The sequence below is a fragment of the Ahaetulla prasina genome, chromosome 3 (genome assembly GCF_028640845.1).
Source record: "Ahaetulla prasina isolate Xishuangbanna chromosome 3, ASM2864084v1, whole genome shotgun sequence".
NCBI lineage: Eukaryota > Metazoa > Chordata > Lepidosauria > Squamata > Colubridae > Ahaetulla > Ahaetulla prasina.
Window position 1 is genome coordinate 34,061,648 of NC_080541.1, and position 9,305 is coordinate 34,070,952.

Here is a 9,305-nt window from a genome sequence, read left to right on the forward strand (position 1 = left end):
GAAGGATTGAGTCAACCAGGAACAATTCAAAGAAGAGCAATAAAGATGACAAGGGTATCAAAAACATATAAGGAGAGATTGAAGGACTTGTGTAACCACTTGAATAAAGAGGAGCAGGAGATAAGACTCTTCAAAAAGCTGAAAGAAATTCAAGACCTATTCCTTACCATTTCAGAATTCAGGTCATGGAACAATGTATTTATGTTTCAGCACTTCAAAAGTGGAACCTATTAGGGAAGTATTGAGCTTCTCTTTACTGGATTTGTGCATTGGAGCTTGGAGAATCATCTGTTTGTCTTAATTTGGATGCCTTAACTTGGGTTCCTGCACTGATCAGGATGCGAGTTTCCATGATACCTTCCGCCATGTCCATAATACAATTATATTGTCCTATTTTATCGAGTTCTTATATCATTAAAATATGTAAGGTATTATATAAATGGTATGACTGTGGTATAATTACTGTGGTATAATGATCCTATACAGACAAAATATCAGTATATTTAAATATCTTTATGGTAGCCAAAACAAACCTATTAGGGCCCCTCAGCATGTGACTACCCAGTGCGTTAGGTTAGTATGGAATGGAAAATCTGCATACATTACTGGTATAGTTTAGTAGAAATAATCTAACCACAAATCTATGACAGTAATTTATATTCTGCGCTTACAATATACTTTGAGGTGGCATGGATAGTAGTATCATGGTGCAATCTGGAAAAAAAAAAACAACTCAGGAAAAAAGCGCATTACTGAAAATCAAATATAAATGATAGTAGTACAGTGGAAAAAAAGAGTTATATTAGGGACATTTATGTTAAATAAACCTGTATTAAGGAAATGTTTGTATCAAAGAATGAAAGAACAATTTGCATGAAAAAAGGTTGAGCAATTTCAATTAACAACTATGTTAATTAAGGAGAAATGCATACAAAAGCTAAGCATGCTAGGAGATGCAGGAAATTTAAATTGTTGCATTTTCTACTTATTAAATTCAGCTATTGCTAATTTAATTGATGAGAGATGTCCAGAATCACAGATATGAGATTTGTAGCTCTACAAATCTAACAAACACACAAACAAACATTCTCAGGGGACAATTCAACATGACCTTCTACATGACCTGAGTTTAACTCATTAGAATATCCTTCCTGTCGAAGACTACTTCAGCTTCAATTGCAACAATACACGAGCACACAATAGATTTAAGCTTAATGTTAACCGCTCCAATTTTGATTGCAGAAAATATGACTTCAGTAACAGAGTTGTTAATGCTTGGAATACACTACCTGACTCTGTGGTCTCTTCCCAAAACCCCCAAAGCTTCAACCAAAAACTATCTACTAATGACCTCACCCCATTCCTAAGAGGTCTGTAAAGGGCGTGCATAAGAGCACAAGCATGCCTACCGTTCCTGTCCTATTGTTTCCTTTCGTTATATCCAATTAATATAGTTATTACATACTCATACTTATATATATGCTTATATATTGTATAGTTATTTCATGCTTATGCGTATACATTCTGTGTGACAAAATAAATAAATAAATAAACATAACATAACATAACATAACATCAGTTGGAAGGGACCTTGGAGGCCTTCTAGTCCAACCCCCTGCCCAGGCAGGAAACCCTACACCATCTCAGTCAGATGGTTATCCAACATTTCCTTAAAAATTTCCAGTGTTGGAGCATTCACAACTTCTGAAGGCAAGTCGTTCCACTTATTAATTGTTCTAACTGTCAGGAAATTTCTCCTTAGTTCTAAGTTGCTTCTTTCTTTGATCAGTTTCCACCCATTGCTTCTTGTTCTACCCTCAGGTGCTTTGGTGAACAGCCTGACTCCCTCTTCTTTGTGGCAGCCCCTGAGATATTGGAACACAGCTATCATGTCTCCCCTAGTCCTTCTTTTTGTTAAACTAGACATACCCAGTTCCTGCAACCGTTCTTCATATGTTTTATCCTCCAGTCCCCTAATCATCTTTGTTGCTCTTCTCTGCACTCTTTCTAGAGTCTCAACATCTTTTTTACATCGTGGCGACCAAAACTGGATGCAATATTCCAAGTGTGGCCTTACCAAGGCATTATAAAGTGGCACTAACACTTCACGTGATCTTGATTCTATCCCTCTGTTTATGCAGCCCAGAACTGTGTTGGCTTTTTTAACAGCTGCTGCACACTGCTGGCTCATATCTAAATGGTTATCCACTAGGACTCCAAGATCCCTCTCACAGGTACTACTATTGAGTAGTAAACTCTCAGCTAGACTTTTGCTGACAAAATGTACATTTTCCATCTTTGTAACAACCCTTCACAGATGCCCGCATATGTATCTAATTTTAGGTACCAGAAACTGTGCACAAGTTATCATTCATTTTATTCTGATTTTTGTTCTTTTTTTCTCTTTTCTTTGAAATGGTGACTATTGAGGAATTGACCAAAGGAAACAAAATGGTTTCACAAGAGAGTACGGGAGATAACTTTCAGAGGTCTTTCATTCGTCTGGTGGAATCAAGTCCCAGGTACGCCATTTACAATATTTTGGTTTCCTTTCAAATCAGAGTGAAACTGAAAAAAACACCTTTCTGATAAAAGACTTTAGGAAAGTTTCTTGTTTCTTTATTTCAGGCTTCCATTTTACTTCTTTAGTCCGAGTTTTCCCCTAATATGGAGCCTTAGAGTCCATTACTTAACCATGTGCAGTTTGGGTGAGGCAGTGGTGAAAACAGCTGGTCTACGTGACAAAACCTTTTCAGTCTTGCTGTGATCTTCCTCTCTTATGTCGAATGTTATAATTGGAATCATAAGAAAAACATAAATTAAAATGATGGTAGATGATATATTGTACCTTCATTGTTGCTGCTTCCTGGAGTTTTATAACATGGCTGTTGCAAATTCTCTATTTACCAAACAGTAGGTAGCCCTCTCATATTGAAAGTAATAATCCTGTGTACTTTAGTTTTACTAAAACATGGTTTCGCTCATAAAATTGACTGCTTGTATAGTATCAATATCATTAAAAAAAACCCTAAACAACATGCTTAGGGTTTGTTTCTTTTTTGTTGTTGCAGTATTTTGAGTTTATTTTTCTAGTTTTTTTTAATGGAAAAATAATTCTGGTTAAGGTTACTGGTTATACAATTTATATCTTGTAAATGTATGAAGTACTTTCTGGAGTACTTACTGGTTGAAAAAAATGATAGTTCATGCTTGAAATTACTTTGAGCCTGACATACACTGACTAGTAAGCAAAAAGCCTCAAAGCTGTAACCTTAAGAAATAAATGACTTTGAATGAGACTCAATATGTAATTAGCTCAAATTATGGAGGATAGTACAGGTAATTCTTGACTTACAACTGTAACTGAGCCTGGAATTATAGTAATAAGTCATGCTGGTTGTTTAGCAGATCACCACAGGACCGCAACCAGGTTTTAAGATCTATTTGGTGGCAGTTGTTAAGCAAATCCTGTGGTCATTAAGTGAATCTATTGTCTGCAATGGGGGTCTTTGCTGGAAACTTGAAGTCAACACCTTTTTTTGGCAAAAAATTATCGGAGATCAGGCTGAGCCTGAGGAAGGAGTCAAACATGTCATCAGTCTCAAGTCCCTCCATGCTCATATGAGACTGAAGTCCAGCCCAACTTGAATTCTGTTGACTCTTATCTACTGCCAATTTGCTTTGACCATTAGTAGTTCAGATTCTTGTAGAGAGCCTTAACATACAATAAGCTTGTATTCTTTCAAACTGCCTGGACTCCTGGTTTCCTGCACTTGACAAAAGGTTGTAAATCAGAGTCACATAACCTCAAGATGCTGCGAATGGCCATAAATAAAAAAATTGCATTGTGGCGAGATGGGCGGGAAACAAATTGAATTAATATAAATAAAACCAGTATGAGCTGGTTACCAAGCACCCAAAATGTGATCACATGACTGTGGGGACAGCCATTGAAACTTTGAATCTGGGTCATAAATAGCCTTGGGGCAGTCCATTGTAACTCTGAACAGTCACTAAGCTAACAATCTTAAATCGAGGAATATCTATACCCCAGTCTTTCAGTGGAAGAGCTGGAGATAAAAATTCTTTAAAAAAAAAAAAGCCCTAACAGTATTTCAGATAAATCTGATCTGGATGGCAGAGGAGACAATTCCTCATTTAAATGATAATAATTCCGACTACTCCATCAATCAGTTCAATTATTTCATTGCAGGATGAAAGACTCATTAGTGAAGTTATGGATTATATCAAACGTTCTAGTTCAATGTATGAAGGGTGGGACCGGTAAGTATTTTTAAAAAAAATTTGCCACTATAGAGCTAAAGACATGAGTTGGCCAAAGTTGCCCAGCTGGATCCCATAAGAGGAACACACAGCAGAGCAAGTATTTTCACATGGAAGAGATCCTTTTATACTAGCTATGCAATTCCAGTGCTGCTGTTTTTGTTTAAAGAGTGCTGTAAAGGTGCAAAGGTGATTGGTTGTCTTATCTCTATAATTACTAAGTAGGTCCATTGGACGTTACATTTGCAGAGTCTTGAATTTCTGCCAAAACTGGATGTTATAATTCTTTAATGTCTGTAGTGCAGCTGGATAATGTTAGGTTTACACATGCCCAGAGTCTAATGCATTTATCTATTCCAAAATTGATTCTCATTTTTGCCATTACTCTTATTGGGCTGTGTTAAATAATAAACAGCCAGGTGCCAGCAATCCGAACAATGATGCCCCTGCTAAATCTTCTTGAAGGAAGGTACACCTGCCAGCCATATTTTCAAGTAGACACAATAATTTATTTTAAATTAAATTGCTGCTATATAGATCTAACCGGATGCATAAAGGAAAGGAAGTTCAACACCTCACGGTAGTTGGAATCTAGCAGTATAGATATGTGGAAGCTCTGAACATAATCATAGCTGAAGTTTAAAGCACATTAGAAGATTGTAAGACTCTATCTATGTATGGCTTTACATGTGAAAGTCAGTTCTCAGTAATAGGTTTTCTTGATCTGGACATTTGTATATATTGTGTATGTCATGCGATTCCACAACTTAATTTTTAAGGAAACATATACTGATTTTATATAAATGGCATTTAATACACCTTTAGGTTTTGTCCTGAGGGATAAATAATACCACGGTTATGCTTTCAGATGTAGGATGACACCAGAGGGCAGCAGAGAGATAGTGGTTTCCATAATTGTTTGCTGCCACCTAGTGATCATCAGTTTTTTTTCCAGTCCAGATCTATTAATCCTCCTTTAGGGCAGGAGGAAGTTTAACTGTTATTATTTTTAAATTTGTTATCCTGACTTTATTGTTATTTTTTATAAATAATTCAAGGGGTGAACATATCTAATACTCCTTCTTCCTCCTATTTACCCCACAGCAACAACTCTGTGAAGTGAGTTTGGCTGAGAAGGAGCGACTGGCCCAAAGTCACCCAGCTGGATTTCATATCTAATGCAGGTCTATAACTCAAAAGTCTCCCACATTACTCCCACTGCTACCCCCACTTTTTAAATGGTAGATTTGACTATATTATCTAGCCGTGTCCTTAGTTTCTGAGGCTATGGGAGGAAAGAGAGATCTAATAAACAACCCAGCAACTATCAGAACTAAGCTGGAGTTAGCAGCCACAGGAGATCTGAGAATGTCATTTAAAGCGGGGGTTGCCAACCTTTCGAACCTCAGGGACCACTAAATTCATAATTTAAAATCCCAAGGATAAGAATTTTTTAAAAAGATAAATAGTATTTAGTGCAATACAAAAATGCAAATAATTTTTCTGCGGACCACCAAAATTTTCTCATGCTTGGTGACCGCTGGTTTAAAGGGTCATTGCTGAGTGGCACATAGAAATACAATGGGAATGGCCACCATTTATTTCTCAGTAGAAAGTGGTTGTTTTTAATTACACTTCCTGTCTCATAAGCCCCTCTGGATGCATGGGGTCAGTCTAAAACGTCAGAATATTTTGCTGCCTGTCATGGTGTCTTCCCCAACCCGAGTAGCAACAATGTTTAGCATTTGGTTGTGATGAGTTGAGGATTCCAGAAATAAAGAGCATACAACTGGAGGGTAGGTACATGAATTAGGAAAGAATGATATAAAAGAGATGTTCCAATTATGGATGCACAGTGATCTATATGGGCATAACTCTGCAGAGGACAGCATATCTCACCACACAATGACGTTAGAGTATTTTCTAACTTTATGCTATGGCAATGGACTTGTGACTCCGGCTCCCGAGCCTGTCCTCATGGAGGAGGATGACTCTGAGAGCGAGGGAGAGGAGCCAACAAGGCTTCCCTCTCCAGGTCCCTCCTTTGTGGCAACGCCTCAGGTGCCAGCTGAAGGCCAGAAAGAAGGCGTGTCGGAGCCCCCACAGACAGAGTGTGAGGAGGATCAATCCTGGATTGATCCCAGGCAGCGTCAGAAGGAGAAGCGTGCACAGCAAAGGAAGAGGTGTGGCAGGCCCAGAGAGTGCTGAGTCACTGAGCCACACCCCACAGGGGATAAAAGCGGGTAGAGTTGCTCTGTAGCCCCTATGATGGACAAAAACTGCAAAGCATGAACTTCGGATCGGTTGTTTTTGAGTTAAGGCCTGGACTGTGTGAAGGAATTATTCTGTGTACTCTTGGCTGTCCCAGCAATGGCCTACAGACAAGTGGACTCCCATCTCTGCCAGTGATAAGGAACTTGGCAGGGATTTGAACTGTAGCTGCCAAGTTTTTATCCACAAAAGAAATTCAGGTCGGTTGTAGAATAAATGACTGTTAGACGCTCGCTCCTGCGTTCTTCTATGTGAGGTGGGGAGGGGGACAGAACAGGATTGGCATTTCAAAAGCAGTGTGATCATTTTGGGATTGCAACTCCCAGAATATTCAACCAGCATGCTAGGAACTGCAAACTCAAAGCTAGAGCAGATCTTAGTGTATATTACAGGTAAAGAGGCATTTTGCAGCACCGAAAGTGCAAAGGAAGCACCTCTGTTCAAGTTGTTAAAGCATCTGTATCTTTTGTAAGACTTGTGCAACTGTTTCAGAATCTATTCCTGATCATCTCCCATGCCACACTTGAAATGGCTATGCATGCATACCTAGGCAGCCATATTTCTCCTTCTCCTGCCACATTCAAACAGAACTACTTTCTTTGCTGTCTCAGAGAAATCCTTTCCTGTAGAGGAGAGGGTAGAGCAGAAGCCAGGTCAAAAGCCAAAGGAGTCTGACTTGATGATATCAGGGCTTAGCACTGAGCTGTTGATAAATCATCATAGAAGCCTCTCAGCCTGAATTTTGATTCCGACAAAAATATATCCCCCAGTCCCACAAAAATGCTAATCCCTTCATGTTGAGCACCAAAGGACTGAAAGACAAAATAATGCCAGATGTTTTGGAAAAGCATTTTGGGAATAGTAATCAATTTAGGACTAATAATCTGTAATACTTGAAAGCCGGCTGTTCCAGAGTAGCCCAATATCCATAATAGAATAGAATAGAATTTTTATTGGCCAAGTGTGATTGGACACAAAAGGAAATTGTCTTGGTGCATATGCTCTCAGTGTACATAAAATAAAAGATACCTTCATCAAGGTACAACACTTACAACACTGAATGATAGTCATAGGGTACAAATTTAACACTTAATGATACAATACTTAATGATAGTCATAGGTAATATGATAGTCAATAAATTCTACAATCAGCTGAATTCAAGTAGAAGCCCATCCCCTCCAGTATCTAAGTCTCTAAACAAATCAAATGTTGGAAGATTCATTTAAAACCTTGATCTTGTACCTTGACTCAATATTTTCTGAAAATCCTGATATTTATCTATATATGAATTGTATCAGGTTGAATCAGATTGTAAGCCACCTAGCAGTATTCCACGACAGTGAAATGGATGCTGAATAATTAAAGGTAAAGACAAAGGTTTCCTCTGTCCAGTCTCATCCGACTCTAGGAGGCAATAGTCATCTGTTTCCTAACCAAGGGAGCCAGCGTTCCATGGTCCTGTGGCTGGCATGACTGTATGCCAAGGGGCACAGAATGTTGTTACCTTCTCACCATGTGGTACTTATTTATCTACTTGCAATTGCATGAATGAATGAATAAATAAATAACTAAGTAAGCCTTGCTATTGATTTTGGATTTTGTGCACCTGAACTCTAAAGTGGGCTTACTTTAAGAAACTTGTGCTGGCTTTGGACTCTGGAGTGTTTGACTATATCTTTGCTACCCTATTATGTTTGTTTTGTTTTTGTTTGTTTGTTTACATTTATACCCCGCCCTTCTCCGAAGACTCAGGGCGGCTTATGTTCAACCAGGTGCATAGTAGAAAATAGGTCTCAAACCCATCCTGACAAGTTGATAAGAATTTCATGTCAGATAATAATAATAATAATAATAATAATAATAATAATAATAATAATAATAATAATAATAATAATAATAATAATAATAATAATAATATTTCAGATATCTATTAATATATCTACTATTAATCTTCTCATCGTTCCCATCACCCATCTCCTTCCACTTATGACTGTAACTTTGTTGCTTGTATCCTTACGATTTATAGTGGTATTGTTTCCTGATTGCTTATTTGCAGCCTATGACTATCATTAAGTGTTGTAAGTGTTGTACCTTGACGAAGGTATCTTTTCTCTTATGTACACTGAGAGCATATGCACCAAGACAAATTCCTTCTGTGTCCAATCACACTTGGCCAATAAAAAAAATTCTATTCTATTCTATTCTATTCTATTCTATTCTATTCTATTCTATTCTATTCTATTCTATTCTATTCTATTATTTTGATTATCGGGGTAATGACCTACCCATGAACTGTTTTCACCCAGATTGATACTTCAGTTATAGGGAAAAGGCTGGTAAATTAATGAACAAAAACACAGCCGACAACTGATTAAAAAAAATCAAAAGAGCAAATCAATTGACAGCTTATATCATAAATGACAATTTAGCTGAAGTGAAGAGAAACCTGGGAAGAAGCATTTCAGAGACTCTGCCTTAATTAACTCATTATAAACAAGACTAAGAATTCCTATTATATTTTCCAAGATTCTGAATGTATCTCTGACTAGCATTAAGGACACTTTCCTGAAATCGGTGTAGTTCTCACTTCCTTGACGTTGCTATATGGGACTTGACACAGGCAGAAAGAGCTCTTCATAAGCTAGTTTTAAGAAAAGCCATAATTTTAGGAGAAAACCAGAGAATGTAGTCTATAAGTGTGACGTCTATACAAATCTCTGCATCCAGAGCCTTTTTTTTTTTGTTGTCC

The 9,305-nt window shown here is 37.7% G+C and overlaps 1 long non-coding RNA gene across 1 annotated transcript; it reads left to right on the forward strand.

The window, feature by feature from the left end:
• Positions 1-1,696: 1,696 nt before the first annotated feature.
• On the forward strand, positions 1,697-7,521 carry LOC131194264 (uncharacterized). Its single transcript, XR_009154136.1, has 3 exons — positions 1,697-2,522; positions 4,214-4,284; positions 5,389-7,521. It is a non-coding gene; the product is annotated as an uncharacterized LOC131194264 (long non-coding RNA).
• The last annotated feature ends 1,784 nt before the right edge of the window (positions 7,522-9,305 follow it).